The sequence below is a fragment of the Salvelinus alpinus genome, chromosome 27 (genome assembly GCF_045679555.1).
Source record: "Salvelinus alpinus chromosome 27, SLU_Salpinus.1, whole genome shotgun sequence".
NCBI classification, from domain to species: Eukaryota; Metazoa; Chordata; class Actinopteri; order Salmoniformes; family Salmonidae; genus Salvelinus; species Salvelinus alpinus.
The window spans coordinates 31,024,134-31,038,175 of record NC_092112.1 but is presented as its reverse complement, the minus strand read 5'-3'; the positions used below and the strand labels follow the sequence as shown (position 1 = coordinate 31,038,175).

Below are 14,042 nucleotides of genomic sequence, written 5' to 3'. Positions count from 1 at the left end.
TGACTGAGCAGCTTCTCATGGAGCAAACCATTTCAGCCAGGGTGAGGGGGAGGGGGGGGGAGCCCTGTGTGCAGTAAAGCATGGGGGATAAGTCCGTTCCTAAAGCGTGCGCGGTTAAGCTCCCCAAGGCTCCTCCACGAGGGGTCTCTCCTTGTGAACTGTCCTCTCGCTGCCACAGAGTCTCCCTCACTCCATTCACAGTGCTTGGGGACTGAGTTCATAACCACCTCCCCCTCTTTTTCTCTCCGTGGTGGGCTGTCCTTCTCTCTTATTGCCATACATTGCTGTTCTGTCTGTGAGGGAGGTGATTAGAGTACCCTGGTGTGAGCGAACGAGCGAGGCCTGGAGAGCTCAGTTAAAGAGAGGAGACATGGAGATAGCAGCCAGCCTGTGGAATGGAGAGCTTGTGGCGGTGTTCTGCCTCTCCCAAAGCCCATGCTGTTGGACGAGTTAGTGCTCTGGTCGTGGACTGCAGCTTCTTCTTTTGCTCTCAGCCCACTCCGTGAGGCTGCTGCCTGGCACCTGCTTGTTCCTCCTCTGACTGACTGACTGCCGGGCTCCTCTACGTCACACACACATACACATATAGGCCAACGCTAGGCCGAGCTTAGCTGAGCTGGGCTTCAGGTGCGTGGATCTCTTACTGGATTGCTCCTATTTTCTCTTCTCTCACTTTCTCTCTTTACTTTTGGCTTGAGCTGGTTGTTTACCTTTAAGTTACAGTGTATGTGGTCTGTTGTTTTTGTGTGTGTGTGTGTGTGTGTGTGTTCTTCTGAATAATGAGTAGGGGGGGGTGGGGCAAAGGGCCTCTTGCTATTTGTGTTTCGGAACTAGTGAGTAGGTAGCTACATGTTTTGCAGAGTGTCGTTGGAGGTGTGTTTTAGTTTTTCTCAGCCAGCATTGAGCTTTAGGTGGGGAGAGAGGGATTTGTGAGACTTGCAAAGGTTACTCCAATATCTATGTGTGTGTGTGTGTGTCTTTAAACCCACCTTGGATTTAGCTTTTCTTTTTTCCCCCACTCCACAGCATGTTGAGTTTGTGCTCAGCTCTACCCCTGACCATGTGGTTTCAGGGGCCGTCACATGGGCTGCATTTTTGTCATGTAATTCAGATGTCTAAATGTTATTCAGTTAGCTCATACTAGCCTATGTATTACATACTTATGACTCATCCACCTAATAGATGGGTTAGTTGTTTAGCAACAAAACCGATGTGTGCAAAACAGACTGGTTGGCATAGATTGACATGTAAACTATATTTTGTCTCCAATGTTTATTGAAAACATAAATACATTTGCACAAATGAGCACTTATTGTCTCTTACATTTGTTGGTTAGCTAGCTAGCGAATTTTAGCCATATTAGCATTGACGTGAAATCAGTCAAAACACCTCAAAACAAGACATGGTATCAAGATTAAGATGAAACTAGCTGAAACGAGTCACTTACGATGGCAGTTTGTTGTCATTATTGGTAGCTATCTGGCCATCCAGAATCACAACAACTCAGTCTTCTGCCCCATTGAATTATGCACATCTTTTTTCGTGACGTTCAGCTAACCTATCTATTATAGTGCTATGTATTATTGTACTGGACTATATCTTTGGGCTACATTGTGACTTACGTACATCATCGTCACACTGGCGATTATTGATTGCGAGAGGGATTTTACGCTGTGAAGCTGAACTTGACAATGGCAAATTGTAATGCAAGGGGGAACTGATTCGGAAAGTGGCTTAGATTTCATTAGGGAGTGTTAAAACCAATTCGAATTAAAAGGATAATTTAGGAGGAATATGGGAAGGACCTTTCAAGCTGTGTCCTCAAATTTTGAGGACACAGCTTGAAATGTGCTTATAGTCTATGAAGTTGTAGACCATGTTGACATATCTTTTTAAGAAAAATCCTAAATAGTACACAGAGCCTGCATACCAGTACAAAATTATTGTAATTTACTCACGTGAAGAACAAGGCTTTATGTGGCCATTCAAAAGCAGCCTAGCCTTGTGTTTGTGAGAGAAAAACACATATATGCGAGCTTAGTGGTTTGTGACAGGTGCCATCATGCTCTATGTTGTGTGACTGAGAGAGCACTTCAGCTGTGGCCGTATGGGCAGACCAATACACAGACAGGAAGGGCTGTTCTGGGGTTATGACTAGATGGTATACAGCTCTGGACAGAAGTCATTCTCTCGTTGTTATGGCAACAGATAGCTAGCGAGTTAAGTTAGTTAGCTAGCTAGAGTCCCTAGGCGATGACCACAAATATACTTTAACTAACTGGTTTCCCCATTCATATGTGATGACAGCTACTTTAGTGTTTATATGGATGTCCAGTGACATGTCACTTAGCTAATGTTTCTGCCCTCTGTAAACACGACGACAAGGCAAGCCGGTGCGAATGACCAGTGCACCGTTGTGCTTCCCGACGTGAGGTGCTTCCCACTGTATCATGGTGTCACCGGCATTATCAGGATTTTATTTAATGTAGCCTACACGTGAAAAACTAATATTTGTAACCATCTCGATGTCACCGTGATAGTCTACTAATGGGGAGAGCATGAACAGCAACAACACCGGGACACAGTGTCCCACACACTCGCTTGCCAAGCACTATTGTTTCGCAATGGCTTTGGAAGTAGCTAGTAGCCACTATCAGGGGGTGACAGTCACAGTAAGCACGCATACAATGCATACAAGCAACAGTACACTCATCAGTACTTTCAGAAAAAATACACAATGGTCTGTTTTATTAACGGAAACTGTGTCAGTATTTATTTTTTTAAATAGTGTGGAAAACTAACAGTGAAATCCGACTTATCCTCTCCTCTGGCTTCAAAACGTCAAAACTTTCGCAGTAGTTCAATGGTAAATTTGTCTGTAGCTGTATACCATCTATCTCAACCTCGTTTTGGTGAAGTGGCTCCGCTCAGCCACAATTTTCATGCACATCACCTTTTCCTTTAATGTGTTGTGGTGACAAAGTGGCAATAGAGCAGTGTAATTTGCCCATTGTCGCCAGGCCAGGAGATAACCCAGTGACTGAGTGAGTTCGCCACTGCGTATGTGTTTTCTGGGCTCGCTTACAGGAAGTAGGGCTTACAGGCTGACTACACCGCTCGCGTCACAAAATAAATTTAGAAATCTATATTATTCAATTATTGCACCCACACTGCTCGCGCGCCAACGAGCGTCTGCGTTGCCAAGGGCTAAAATAGAAGTCAGTTCTATTTCTGACGCAGACCGCGCTGCAAGTCCTGCCTCTCCCATCTCCTCATTGGTTTATAGAAGCAGGTACCCACGTGCCATCTCCTCATTGGTTATACCCACGTGGGTGACTGAAAGACGAACAAGGTCGGTGATGCTAATGCACCTAATTTATGAAAGTTGCCAATCGCAATATAAAGTTAAGAGAAGAAAAAGCCTAGAAGGAGGAGAGATGACTAGAAACTTCGGTTGACCGATTCGGTTGACCGTTTTATGTGTGGCTTAATTGTCGGAGTAGAGGACCTTGTGCATTTCAGGTAAAATAACAACTCAATGTTTATATCCCAGGACAAATTAGCTAGCAACAGAAAGCTAGCTAAATAGGACAAATTAGCTAGCAAGTGCAAGCTAGCTAGCTAGCTATATTGCCATAAAGGTTTAATGCTTTTCAACCTGTCCCCAAATGAATGTAATTAGTTCAGAGTTTGTTTTGATATTTTAACCTGCGTGTCGTGATCGCGTTTGGTGTGTGGGGACAAAATACATTTATGCAAGATGGCGCACGATGGCGCACGCGCACAGCCGGTTTGGGTTCCGTGTTAGGGCCTGTTGTGGCGATGGCAAGGGACAGTTAACAAAAACAAACAGTAGGCGATAGCCAGGTTCGGGGAAAGCAGATATGGAACCCAGTGAAAGAGAGAAAGGCCCATGGGAAATGATGCAGAGAGAGAAGTGGTAGCAAAGCCACAAACCTGGAAGTGCTAGAACATGGGATCATTACTGTAACTGATAGTTTGAAAAGAGGTCACGTGACTCGTGACGTTGCTGGATGCAGGCCTCGCTCTGCTCTGTTGCCAGTGAATTAAGGATTCAAAAGTCAGCGGAGCGTGGACAAATTCATTGTTTTATTGAAAGCGTATTGGCTAAATTAGCTATTTTTGTTAAGTACTATCGGTTTTGAGTCAAGAAATATGCACTTTTTCACCAAAATATTTGTGATTATTTTATATACAGTACCAGTCAAAAGTTTGGACACCTACTCATTCCAGGGTTTTACTTTATTTTTACTATTTTCTACATTGTAGAATAATAGTGAAAACATCAAAACTATTAAATAACACATATGGAATCATGTAGTAACCAAAACCGTGTTAAACAAATCTAAATAGACTAATTTTATCTCTATTTTGTCAGTTTTGTGAAAGCTACCTATGCGGTGGAAACATGGTGAAAATATGCGGTTGTGTGTTTGGCTATTGTGGTTAGCTAATAGAAATACATATTGTGTTTTCGCTGTAAAACATTTTAAAAATCGGAAATGATGGCTGGATTCACAAGATGTTTATCTTTCATTTGCTGTATTGGATTTGTGATTTCATGAAAATTATATTATATGATATCCCTGTCCCATTAGGCTAGGCTATGCTAGTCAGCTTTTTTGATGAGGAGAATCCCGGATCCGGGAGAGAGAAGCGGTAGAGGTTTTAACAAGGCACACCTGTTAATTGAAATGCATTCCAGATGACTGCCTCACGAAGCTGGTTGAGAGAATACCAAGCATGTGCAAAGCTGTTATCAAGGCAAAGGGTGGCTACTTTGAAGAACCTCAAATATAAAATATATTTTGATTTGTTTAACACTTTTTTGCTTACTACATGATTCCATATGTGTTATTTCATAGTTTTGACATCTTAACTATTATTCTACAATGTAGATAATAGTAAAAAGAAAAACCTTTGAATGAGTATGTGTGTCCAAATTTTTGACTGGTAACATAATTATTTTATGTAGCCGACTGCCACAGCAGCGGAGATTGGTAACAAGAGGAATCCTTATTTAGTAACGGCACATCACGCTCTTATTTTTTCAGCAGTGAAGTGAAGACAGCGGTAAACATTAGTTATACAAAGCAAACAACCTACAAATTTGTCTTTTGACAATGGTGTCATCTAACCATATTCATTTTGAGCCTGAGTATTCGTACGAAGAATTTAAGCAAATGGAGCTTCAGATGGTCACCGCTGCTCTAGCTGCTGCAGCAGCTGGGCCACAGCCATAACCCATCCCCAGGATCAACACAGACTGGTGGCGCAGTTGTGGCAATTGCGTTTTTGCTGCAGAGAATTCTAATACATGACTACACAGAAATGGAGGAACGTAATGATGATGAGAAACAGTTTGTTTTCTTTTGCGACCATGGGGATTTTGCGGCCCACACAAATTCCCTTGTCCTTGAAACATTTTTCCGTCTCTCAAAAAAGGAATTGGAGACGCAAACCTGATTTTATGAAAGAAAGCGAGCAGAATGCTTAAACACTTTCAATTTTATTCGATTCTGCAATGTAAGGTAAAATTATTGTCTCCAACCCCCTTTTTCATAAATACATAAGGCAGATATGCTAACCTGTAGAGACCCTAGGCCTATATGTCTACATGATATGGTGCAATGGCAATAACACAAGAACGCCGGGAACTTCAAGGATCAGGTTAAATACCTCCGCACGTGCGCTTTGTCTTTTCAAAAGTGCCTTTATCACTGAAGCATTTGCTACACGCAGCTTCAGGAGTATTTACACTACCGGTCAAAAGTTTTAGAACACCTACTCATTCAAGGGTTTTTCTTTATTTTTACTATTTTTTACATTAGAATAATAGTGAAGACATCGAAACTATGAAATAACACATGGAATCATGTAGTAAGCAAAAAAGTGTTAAACAAATCAAAATATATTTTATATTTAAGTTTCTTCAAAAAGCTACCCTTTGCCTTGATTACAGCTGTCACGATCGTGTGGAAGAGATTCGGACCAAAACGCAGCATTTGGAAAATAAGCCATCTTCTTTTAATAACACCACGAAGTCGAACACGACACAAAACACTATACAAACTAACAAAACAACAAAACGACCGTGAAGCTACAAACGTTGTGCACATACATACAGGCTACAAACGTTCTACATAGACACAGCTAGACAACTATACTAAACATAAAGCCAACTACTCTAAATAAACCCCCTAAACCTTACAATCACCCTGGACACTACAAAACCCACATAAATACCCATGTCACACCCTGACCTAACTAAAATAATAAAGAAAACAAAGAATACTAAGGCCAGGGCGTGACATAGCCCCCCCCTTAAGGTGCGAACTCCGGGCGCACCAGCACAAAGTCTAGGGGAGGGCCTGGGTGGGCATCTGACCACGGTGGTGGCTCAGGCTCAGGGCGAGGTCCCCACCCCACCATAGTCAATCCCAGCTTATATCTCCCCCTACAAATGACCACCCTCATATTACCCCCACTTAATCTTTTGGGTAACATCGACACAAGGGGCAGCACCGGGATAAGGGGCAACACCGGGATGAGGGACGGCAGCTCCGGGCTGAGGGACGGCAGCTCCGGGCTGAGGGACGGCAGCTCCGGGCTGAGGGACGGCAGCTCCGGACTGGCTGGCGGATCCTGGCTGGCTGACGGCTCTGGCTGGTCATGGCTGGCTGACGGCTCTGGCTGGTCATGGCTGGCTGACGGCTCTGGCTGGTCATGGCTGGCTGACGGCTCTGGCTGGTCATGGCTGGCTGACGGCTCTGGCTGGTCATGGCTGGCTGACGGCTCTGGCTGGTCATGGCTGGCTGACGGCTCTGGCTGGTCATGGCTGGCTGACGGCTCTGGCTGATCCGGTCTGGCGGAAGGCTCTGGCTGATCCGGTCTGGCGGAAGGCTCTGGCTGATCCGGTCTGGCGGAAGGCTCTGGCTGATCCGGTCTGGCGGAAGGCTCTGGCTGATCCGGTCTGGCGGAAGGCTCTGGCTGATCCGGTCTGGCGGAAGGCTCTAGCGGCTCCTGTCTGGCGGACGGCTCTAGCGGCTCCTGTCTGGCGGACGGCTCTGTAGGCTCATGGCAGACGGGCGGCTTTGCAGGCTCATGGCAGACGGGCGGCTTTGCAGGCTCATGGCAGACGGACAGTTCAGACGGCGTAGGGCAGACGGGCAGTTCAGGCGCCGCTGGGCAGACGGGCAGTTCAGGCGCCGCTGGGCAGACGGGCAGTTCAGGCGCCGCTGGGCAGACGGGCAGTTCAGGCGCCGCTGGGCAGACGGGCAGTTCAGGCGCCGCTGGGCAGACGGGCAGTTCAGGCGCCGCTGGGCAGACGGCAGACTCTGGCCGGCTGAGACGCACTGTAGGCCTGGTGCGTGGTACCGGAACTGGAGGTACCGGGCTAATGACACGCACCTTAAGGCTAGTGCGGGGAACAACAACAGGGCACACTGAGTTCTCAAAGCGCACTATATGCCTGGTGCGTGGTACCGGACTGAGGGCACGCACCTCAGGACGAGTGCGGGGAGAAATAACAGTGTGTACAGGACTCAGGAGACGCACAGGTGGCTTAGTGCGTGGTGCCGGAACTGGAGGCACTGGGCTGGAGACACGCACCATAGGGAGAGTGCGTGGGGGAGGAACAGGGCTCTGAAAACGCACTGAAAGCCTGGTGCGTGGTGTAGGCACTGGTGGTACTAGGCTGGGGCGGGAAGGTGGCGCCGGATATACTGGACCGTGAAGGAGGACACGTGCTCTTGAGCACCGAGCCTCCCCAACCTTACCAGGTTGAATGGTCCCCGTAGCCCTGCCAGTGCGGCGAGGTGGAATAGCCCGCACTGGGCTATGCAGGCGAACCGGGGACACCACCTGTAAGGCTGGTGCCATGTACGCCGGCCCGAGGAGACGTACTGGAGACCAGATACGTTGGGCCGGCTTCATGGCACTCGGCTCGATGCCCAACCTAGCCCTCCCAGTGCGGCAAGGTGGAATAGCCCGCACTGGGCTAAGCACGCGTACTGGGGACACCGTGCGCTTTACCGCATAACACGGTGTCTGACCAGTACGACGCCCTCTTACTCCACGGCAAGCCCGGGGAGTTGGCTCAGGTATCCAACCCGGCTTCGCCACACTCCCCTTTAGCCACCCCCCAAGACATTTTTGGGTGTTACTCACGGGCTTCCAGCCACTCTGCCTTGCCTTTGCCTCATAAAACCGCCTCTCTGCTTTCGCTGCCTCCAGCTCCGCTTTGGGACGGCGATATTCCCCTGGCTGAGTCCAGGGTCCTTTGCCGTCCAGGATCTCCTCCCATGTCCATGAGTCCTGTTTACTTTGCCGCTGTTGTTGGTTCCGATCATGCTGCTTGATCCTGTTGTGGTGGGGAATTCTGTCACGATCGTGTGGAAGAGATTCGGACCAAAACGCAGCATTTGGAAAATAAGCCATCTTCTTTTAATAACACCACGAAGATGAACACGACACAAAACACTATACAAACTAACAAAACAACAAAACGACCGTGAAGCTACAAACGTTGTGCACATACATACAGGCTACAAACGTTCTACATAGACACAGCTAGACAACTATACTAAACATAAAGCCAACTACTCTAAATAAACCCCCTAAACCTTACAATCACCCTGGACACTACAAAACCCACATAAATACCCATGTCACACCCTGACCTAACTAAAATAATAAAGAAAACAAAGAATACTAAGGCCAGGGCATGACAACAGCTTTGCACACTCTTGGCATTCTCTCAACCAGCTTCACCTAGAATGCTTTTCCAACAGTCTTGAATTTCCCACATATGCTGAGCACTTGGTGGCTGTTTATCCTTCACTCTGCGGTCCGACTCATCCCAAACCATCTCAATTGGGTTGAGGTCGGGTGATTGTGGAGGCCAGGTCATCTGATGCAGCACTCCATCACTCTCCTTGGTCAAATGGCTCTTACACAGCCTGGAGGTGTGTTGGGTCATTGTCCTGTCGAAAAACAAATCATAGTCCCACTAAGACCAAACCAGATGGGATGGCGTATCGCTGCAGAATGCTGTGGTAGCTATGCTGGTTAAGTGTGCCTTGAATTCTACATAAATCACAGACAGTGTCACCAGCAATGCACCATCACACCACCTCCTCCATGCTTTACGGTGGGAAATACACATGCGGAGATCATCTGTTCACTTACTCTGCGTCTCTCAAAGACACGGCGGTTGGAACCAAAAATCGCAAATTTGGACTCATCAGACCAAAGGACAGATTTCCACCGGTCTAATGTCCATTGCTCGTGCTTCTTGGCCCAAGCAAGTCACTTCTTCTTACTGGTGTCCTTTAGTAGTGGTTTCTTTGCAGAAATTTGACCTTGAAGGCCTGGTTCACACAGTCTCCTCTGAACAGTTGATGTTGACATATGTCTGTTACTTGAACTCAGTGAAGCATTTATTTGGGCAGCAATTTCTGAGGCTGGTAACTGTAATGAACTTATCCTCTGCAGCAGAGGTAACTCTGGGTCTTCCTTTACTGTGGCGGTCCTCATGAGAGCCAGTTTCATCATAGCACTTGATGGTTTTTGCGACTGCACTTGAAGAAACTTTCAAAGTTCATGACATTTTCCGTATTGAATGACCTTCATGTCTTAAAGTAATGATGGATTGTCGTTTCCAGAGGTGGGACCATGTCATTGTTTTACAAGTCACAAGTAAGTCTAAGTCTTAGCACTCAAGTCCCAAGTCAAGACAGGCAAGTCCAAGTCAAGTCTCAAGTCCTAAACTTTGAGTTTCGAGTCCTAAACAAGTCATAATGTGCTCTTCACCAAATGTAATAACATTTCATATTTTTAACAGGAGTAAGTTAGTATATTACATTTATGTAAATCATGAATGCTTTTAAAATATCTATATATTTTTTACTTTCCAAATAAACTTTATATTTCCATGGAAATACATGGGTAGCCATGAGAAAGACACCCCCCCCCCCCCCCCCCAATAGTGATCGACTATCGAGGATCGCTATGGGGCGCAATCGGGCAATGTATGCTTGTACACAATCGCCCAACCTTAACACACACACACACACTCTCTCTGTGTGGTTACAGTAGGCTAACGTTTGTCAATAGTTTTAGGAACAGCAGTAACATCAGGCAGGATTTAGGCTACCAACTGCCTAGCCAGTTGTAGCTCAATCTTGTGTGCAATGATCACGTTCCCTCACTGACTGACTGTGTGGAGGCTCATTGATTAAACGTTATGTTAGCCTACACTAGTAAAGTAATAAAATATATAGCTGTTGGCTATATTAGCCACGACTTACCGTTCTTTGTGCAGCTTCAAATGTCGAACAAAGTTGGAAATTGTTCCGCCTCTGTAATTTTCTTCCCGCATGTATTGCAAGTTGCAGTCTGTTTTTTGTTGATACAGCGTAGTCTTTATATCCCAAAATAACATTTTGGGGTATCATCTTTCCAAGGGCTCCATCTGAATTCACCCGCCGACGTTCCTGTGGAATGCTTCAGACAACTTTTTCTCAGCTGGCACAATTTGATTGGCTGCTGTCCGATTCAAACTGTAATCCGTTAAATGAAGAGTTGATGCGCTGCACACTTTTTTTTTATTAGCAACATTTTTTATATTTGGGCTTGGAGGGTATTAAGTCAGGTCAAGTCATAAGGCTCAAGTCCAAGTCAAGTTACGAGTCATTGGTGTTAAAGTCAAAGTCCAGTTGCAAGTCAGCATATTTGTGACTCGAGTCCAAACCTCTGGTTGTTTCTCTTTGCTTATTTGATCTGTTCTTGCCATAATATGGACTTTTTCCAAATAGGGCTATCTTCGGGTATACCCCCTTACCTTGTCACAACACAACTGATTGGTTCAAACGCATTAAGAAGGAAAGTAATTCCACAAATGAACTTTTAACAAGGCACACGTGTTAATAAAATACTTTCCTGGTGACTACCTCATGAAGCTGGTTGAGAGAATGCTAAGAGTGTGCAAAGCTGTCATCAAGGTGACGGGTGTCTATTTGAAGAATCTCAAATAAATATATATTTTGATTTCTTTAACAGTGTTTTGGATACTTCATGATTCCTTATGTTTTATTTCATAGTTTTGATGTCTTCACTGTTATTCTACAATGTAGAAAATAGTAAAACAATAAAGAAAAACCCTTGAATGAGTAGGTGTTCTAAAACTTTTGGCCGGTAGTGTACATCATAAGTACTATTTCAAATTGCTACCAACCATCTTCGTCTCTCGTATCTTTTATCGGAAAACTGTAAAATTTGGTGCCTTCTTCCCTTGCTTTCCTGTATAAAGTGCAGATAGGGACCGAACACCAGCTTGCTCTTGCTGCCAACTCTTTATCCACTTCGCGTAACTCACTTTACTTGCGATATGCCTAACCCTTATCAACTTTCGCACCAGCCCCTTGTCCGTCAAAATGTGTTTTGTCTGTGACATTAAGGTCCTTATATGGGCATATTATGAAGTTTCTACATTTCAGGGATTCTCCCAAGTGCACATCTGCAGTTGTTACCCATCTCTGCTGCTGTGACAGTCGGCTACAAAAAATAATTATATAAAATAATCGCAAATGTTTGAGGTGGAAAAGTAGACATTTCCTGACTCTAAACCGATAGTTAATTCTAAACCGATAGTTAATAAGTAATTCGGCCGAACACTTTCAATAAACATCAAATTTGTCCACACTGAATTATGAATTCACTGGCAACGGAGCAGAGCGAGGCCTGCATCCAGCAACGTCATGAGTCCAGTGACCTGTTTTTTTGCAGCTGTTTCAGTACAGCACTACAGGGAGGGAGAGGGCAAACTAGTTTTAATGTATGGAATCACTTGGGAGTTTCTGGATTTTGGATACATTTATCCTTTAATAAGTGTGAAAAAAAAAAATAATGTTTATGCTAAATGACTAGCTAGCCAGCAAGATAACTTTAGCTAAATGTCACCTTAATATCAGATTATCAGGATTTCACAAATGTATAGGCCCACATTTATATTGGCCAACAAAGTCCTAACTGTCTGGATCTCACTTTTATGTTTTTATCTAAACAAAATCACCCATTAATACCATTTCGTAGGTTGCTTAGCTATGTGTTTGTGTGTTCGTGCGTCCCAAGTCCAGTCTACATGGTTGCTCTCCATTGTGAAAATAATATGTTGTTGTAGCCTGTGTGGCTGTTTACATACAGAACAGTATATTTGCCTCGGCCCTCGCCTGTATTTGCCTGTTTTCAGTTCAATCAGTGAGTTCAATATGGGATTGTGTTTATGAGAGAGCTAGGACTGTCAGTCTTCCTTTAGTAGAGACCCTGACCCTCCACCTCAAGCTGGCAATAGTTCACTTATCATTAATCAAAGAGAACATACACGGTTCTGGTGTTAAACAGAGTAAACCTATTAAAAAGTGTAGTAATGGATTCCCAACAGCAATGTGTGATTTTGTTTTTGGTGAGATGAATAAGCAATTCAAGCATAGTACCAGAACACTGTTAGTCAAGCAGGACTGCATACGGTTCATTTTATGGCAGGCTGTTGTTAATAATTGGCTCATTTGGATATATTTGGCTGTTTTCACTGCATAACACTTAGTTGTTCCTTTTCAGGTTTAGAAGAAGTGACTGCTAAATGCTAACTCCCAATCATATAAGCTGGTTGCATAGCTAGCATACAGAAGTCAAAGTTGTTTTTTGCTGGGGATGAGGAGATTCGGGATCTTTCCCCCACACGTTTGCATGGCATTTCCATTGTTTGTGTCGAATTCCATTGAACTCTACCGCATCTATAGGTGAGCGAAACCAAGCCATAAGGCCTAGCCTAGTGCAGTGCAAAGGTGTTGCTGACTGTCTTCCTTCAAGGACCAGCCTGAGCAACCCACCCACATTCCAGACCCGGACAGCAGCTATCACAGTCCCAGGTAACTAGCCATGCTAGAGGGGACAGGAGCAAAGCTGAGCCTGAACGGAACGTTGCCCCAAACCACAGATCTAGAATCAGAGAGAGGGAATGGTTTATTTTAACTTCAATAATAAGGTGACATTACATAGTATTAATGGCAGCTAATGCAGAATTATTTGACACAATTTACACTAGTCATAAATACACAATAGAGCTGGAACGGCTGAACCTGGCATGAAAGTGAAGATGAAAGTGACATACATCACAGTTGATTCATGATTTGCCTCATGGATGTTAGTCCTGGGTGATTGCTTTCATAGTGATAATCATTATTTGTTTGTAGATCAGATCGTTGACTGGCACTACCATTCATTATTTACCTTGGCTGAGAGAGCATGCTGCTAGTGGACTCAGTGAGTTGGATGCATGCAGGCACCGAAGCAGTACTGTAGGTAGGAACACAGAATAGAGATACAGTACTGTAGGTAAGAACACAGCACAGGGATACAGTAATGTAGATAGGAACACAGAATAGAGGTACTGTAGGTAAGAACACAGCACAGGGATACAGTACTGTAGATAGGGACACAGAATAGAGGTACTGTAGGTAAGAACACAGCACAGGGATACAGTACTGTAGGTAGGAACACAGAATAGAGGTACTGTAGGTAAGAACACAGCACAGGGATACAGTACTGTAGGTAGGAACACAGAATAGAGATACAGTACTGTAGGTAAAACACTGCACAGGGATACAGTACTGTAGGTAAGAACACTGCACAGAGATACATTACTGTAGGTAAGAACACTGCACAGGGATACAGTACTGTAGGTAAGAACACTGCACAGGGATACAGTACTGTAGGTAAGAACACTGCACAGAGATACATTACTGTAGGTAAGAACACTGCACAGGGATACAGTACTGTAGGCAAGGACACTGCACAGAGATACAGTAATGTAGGTAGGAACACAGAATAGAGATACATTACTGTAGGTAAGAACACTGCACAGGGATACAGTAATGTAGGTAGGAACACAGAATAGAGATACAGTACTGTAGGTAAAACACTGCACAGGGATACAGTACTGTAGGTAAGAACACTGCACA

General features: G+C 44.8%; 1 protein-coding gene across 2 annotated transcripts in view; it reads left to right on the top strand.

Moving 5' to 3' along the window:
- LOC139556371 (nuclear receptor coactivator 1-like) overlaps positions 1-14,042 on the top strand; it is a 109,084-nt gene that overhangs the window by 30,159 nt on the left and 64,883 nt on the right. Inside the window, exon 1 of one of the 2 annotated variants that reach the window (XM_071370273.1) lies at positions 285-627. The exons of the other annotated variant lie outside the window; for it this stretch is intronic. The gene's annotated coding sequence lies outside the window, so the exon portion shown is untranslated. Of the gene's footprint in view, positions 1-284; positions 628-14,042 lie in introns of those variants that run through there. 2 annotated transcript variants of the gene reach the window in all.